This window comes from Acomys russatus, chromosome 17 (assembly GCF_903995435.1).
Source record: "Acomys russatus chromosome 17, mAcoRus1.1, whole genome shotgun sequence".
Taxonomy (NCBI): domain Eukaryota; kingdom Metazoa; phylum Chordata; class Mammalia; order Rodentia; family Muridae; genus Acomys; species Acomys russatus.
The window spans coordinates 27,309,011-27,313,596 of record NC_067153.1 but is presented as its reverse complement, the minus strand read 5'-3'; positions in this window follow the sequence as shown (position 1 = coordinate 27,313,596).

Sequence of the window (4,586 nt, the reverse complement as noted above, 5' to 3'; positions counted from 1 at the left end):
AAATACAAGTAAGTTCTGTTATTTGTTCCTCCTAACAGTTGTGCTATGATCAAAATGCCAAATTGTGATGTCAGTGGAACATCCCAGCAAGGCTCTGAAAACAGGAATAGTTAAGTTAGCATACAGATTTGAATAAGAAAAAAAAATGGCTATAAGGAAATAACTGTTGCAAACTGCCTCTGTCACCTTCTCATTTGGAAAGCTACTAAACTGGTGTACTTAGGTAATCAGTAATCAGTTTTATTCCTTCTCAAGTCTCTGATAGTGTTGAATACCAGATAGTTTAGTTTTACAATTAAGCTTAGTTGTTTAGGAGTAAAGACGTTTTTAGGTCTAGATAGATGTTTTAGGTTAATAGTGATGAGATATGATAGATATTGATTTACATTCAGAATTTAAATGCAGAAAGATAGTAAGGATGTTTCCTTTAAGGCTGCCAAATGCACACAGCCAAAACATTAAGAATGTAATGTTTATATAATTCCTGATTTTGTCATGGTTTTTCTTGCTGAAAGTAGTTTATTGTATATATGTGTAATAATATAAATGTATATGTAAAAAAGAAAAATATAATTAATAAAAATATTTCAGCATATATTTCTGTAACAACAGATAAATCTGCATGCTTTGTTCTTAAATAAAAATGTAATTATAATAAAAATACCCCTCCAAAAGAAGAAAATACCAAAATAGAATTCACAGAATGTTTTGAAGCTATGGTAGGCAAACGTCATTTAACAATAGCTTTTACACAAAATAATGAAAATACGTCTCACACATTTAACTACTTGCAAAATATGGAATGATACTTTAATGGAAACTTTTTGAATTCTTGAAAGATATTCATATGTGGAAGCAACGTTCTCTGTGACTGTTGCTGGGAAAAGTTTTATACTGTGTCAGGAGCAGCGCCACTGTACCTGCTCACAAGAAAGTGCTAGAAAAATCCCCTGGAGCATGTACTTATCTTCTTTTGGTCTTACACATGGTCTATGGAGAACACTTATATCATGATCACACAGTTAGGTGCTGGGCACACTTCTAAATCACACATGGAAATCAGCTTGGACCCTAAATCTTTTTAAAACGGTTAAAATATTTATGCATGCAATATATTTTAATCTTATTCTTTCCCCTCCTCCAACTTTTACCAGATCTTCACCTCTTCCCTACTCACCCAACTTCATAAATCAATTTTCTCCAAAAAAAAGTGTCACTGGGTATTTCAACCACACTACAGAACAGGCCTCATGCCCAGGGGTAACTGCCAACACAAAACAGACTCCGTGGGTTGGTGTGTGTGTGTGTGTGTGTGTGTGTGTGTGATTTTTGTTTGTTTTGGTCTTATTGGGCACCAATACTTAAGACTGAAAGCTTACATCAGTATTACAGACTTGTCTCTGGTCCATAGGTCAGTGAGATACAATGCAGAATCCCAGGCTGCTGCAGCATCTGCATTGTAATGAAAGTCCATGCTGGTGCCCGCGAGTTTGGGGAGCTCTGCTAGAGACCAGTGCAGAGATCAGCATGTTGCCTCGTGAAATGTTCCTACCATGAGATAAGAATTCCAACTGGAAAAGCTGTATAGATTTTTTTCCATCCTATGTCTCTGCTTCCTTGATTAGTTCTTCAAATTGATCAACCCACGATGTTCTTACATTCCTGCAAAGGGGACAGTTCTCCTTTTAGTTGCTCATGGGTTTCCTGCATGGTGGTCCTGTCCCTACACCTTAAGTTAATTTACAACAAAAGCACTATCCTGGCCAGCACTATAAAGCTCAGAAAACCAAGAAGTAGTAGATGTGAGAGCCACTTCCGCTGACTCCCATTGGTTTTCTTCTTTGCTACTTCAACAAATACGAGTGCCGAGATTTACAGTGTAGGGAAAAAAAGTCTGCACGCCAAGAAGAATATCCACATATAACATATTAACATATAAATATGTTAAACTATATGTACTTTATGTATAGTATAAATGTGTGTGTGCATGTGTGCATGTGCACTTCCTAGAAATTAGAAGTTTCAAGTTGTCACATACACTGAAGATTGTAATGTCTACTAAGCTGTCATAAAGTTGCATGTTCGCAATGGTTCATTTCCTTGCCAACACATAAAGCAACTGCGACCTTCTACGACTCTGCAAAGAACTATTTTGTAAGAAGGAAAAAGGCTAAAAATCACAAGAAAGAATGCGGTATCTGCCAACTAAGGATCTCTGATTTCATAGTCATTGGATTATTTACAGATTAGAGTATTCGATCAATATTTAGACACATGATTCAGAGTGCATTAAATGCATGGGTTTAGCTATATCAATATCAATGCATCCCAAATGGTCAATGCATGTTTGTGGGTGGATGTCTGCAGAGTGGGTTTCATACAAGAGGGCTCAAAAAGAATTGCTTGCCATCACTGAGGTGAGAGCTTACAGACATTAGTTAGGCACATCTATGGTCCAAGTTGAATGATCTAATTGAAAGTGAAGCTCACATTCTGAGTTTTGTAGGAACAGAAGTTAATCCAATGAGACAGCCTAACTTCGAGCCAAAGTCCCCATTCTTAGTCCACCCTCATGGACTAAGGGTGCTTAAAGGTTCTAGAGTTCTGCTTCTTCATATGCAAAGTGGAGAGCCTAAGAGCCCATGCCTCGTCTATTAATTGTGGACCATAGGTGCGGTTTAACACAGTACAGCCAGCATGTAGTCTCTTTAAGGCATTTAGAATGGTTTTGGGCATCTACATGGTGGCAGGTGCTAGTACTACAATAGAATTCTCATGGGGCTCACACTTTAAAATGGTCAACATGACATCTTAGGGGGAAATTACACGAGATAATGCACACTTGCCCCAAGAATTGATATCAGCTTTTGGCCTGTTACAAAAGACTTTAGTATAATTAAATTAAGTGATAGCAGAAATGTTTGCTAATCTCCACAGTGCCCAGGCTAATTGTCTATACTGCAGGTACATAGCATTGAAGAGATAGGCAAAAATAACACTAGTTCGATGTGAATTTTAGCTACTTATTTTGCAGAAGCTTGCCTTATTTGTGAGTTATGTACCTGAGCTACTATCAGTTAATAAAGGATGTTTACGTTTTTACAAAACATTTTTGCCATTTGAAGATGATCTACATCCTCTCGACTACATTCTGATGTGTGGGACGAGGGAAGTGGCTGAACAGAAATGCTTCTATGCCCAAAGGAAGTAAGTTCCTAAGAAGGTTGGTTCTTTGTTGAAGGATGCAACGCGGTAGCCACTCTTGTTTTTTTCTCCTATATTTATGCCGGTTCTCTTTGAATAGACATAAGAACAGGAAGACTGCCCTTCTGAACCTCCTCTCTGTCAAAGGATTTCTAGGGATTTCCAGCATGTGGAGGAAGATCAGAGTCTTTGTGGAACTCCTGCCAAGCGGCTGAAGCCAGAGGCTTCCCACACTCCCCGGGGTCTCCTCAATTCTTATCAGAGATGCAGGGGTCATGGCGGCAGTGCTTCGACTTCAGGAAAGAGGGGGAAGAAAGAGAGAGAAGACAGCAAGTGGGAAACACAAATCTCCTGGCAGTGTCCGGAAGTGGGTTTGTGCGCAAGCAAGTGTTAAGCCCCGCAGCTCTTGGCCCAGTGGGTTCCACATAGGATAACACTTAATCTACGCACATCTCATTCAAGGTGAGCAGTTGGAGCTCAGAAACTAAGGGGGATATGTCAGTGTTTCAAAACTCTTGATCTTCCTTCGTTGTCTTTAAAACCTAGTCCCGTTCATTCAGAATGTTAGGTGCTTGCACGGCTAACAAGGCTCAGCTCCCCTTGCTCAAGATGCTGAAGGCTTCTTGGAGGGCTTACAAAGCATTTTCAAGAGTTAAATGTAAATGAATCAGGAACACATGGATTCAATTTCCCTGGAAATTCACATGTGCTGGGAAATGAAGGGGGGCAGTGTCTGGCCAAATGTGCTTTGATTTATCTGACCCCAAAATAGACCCCCTCCTTTTTGCTTTCCTCCCCTCAAAATCATTTGAAAGTTTGGTTAATGTCAAACCATGGCTGAGTTCTTGAGACCCTTGCAATTTGAAAAGGTTTGGGTTCTTAGAAAGGGCATTCAGGGAGTCTTGCCCCACCTCCAAGCCCAGGGCTCTCTCACATGGTTTCCTCTAGTTAATGGGGTTAAATTAAGGCAAGGATGTGATGAAGTTGGTTCAGTCACAAAGCTAACTACCCCTGCAACCCATGAAAGCTTCCGCTTCGTTCAGTGAACATTTTCGTGCTGAAGATGTACTCCACACAATATTTCTGCCAAAAAAACCTCAGGTTTATTTTTCTAGGAAACCACTATTTGAATGTAGGATTAGAGTCATATGACCACCATTGTTTCCCATGCCCTACCCTTTGCTCCACAGTCTTTGAAGAACACTTTTCTGATAATGTATTTAATGCTCACAACTACAGCATGCATAGAGTGTTGGAGATGAGATCATTTACAGACTATTTGTGGCTGTCAGACAGAGAAATGCCTTCACATAAAAGGAGCCTGGGTGTAGATGACAGGAATAAATCTTGGAGGTCTCTTGTTTGACAAGGATGATTTAGAC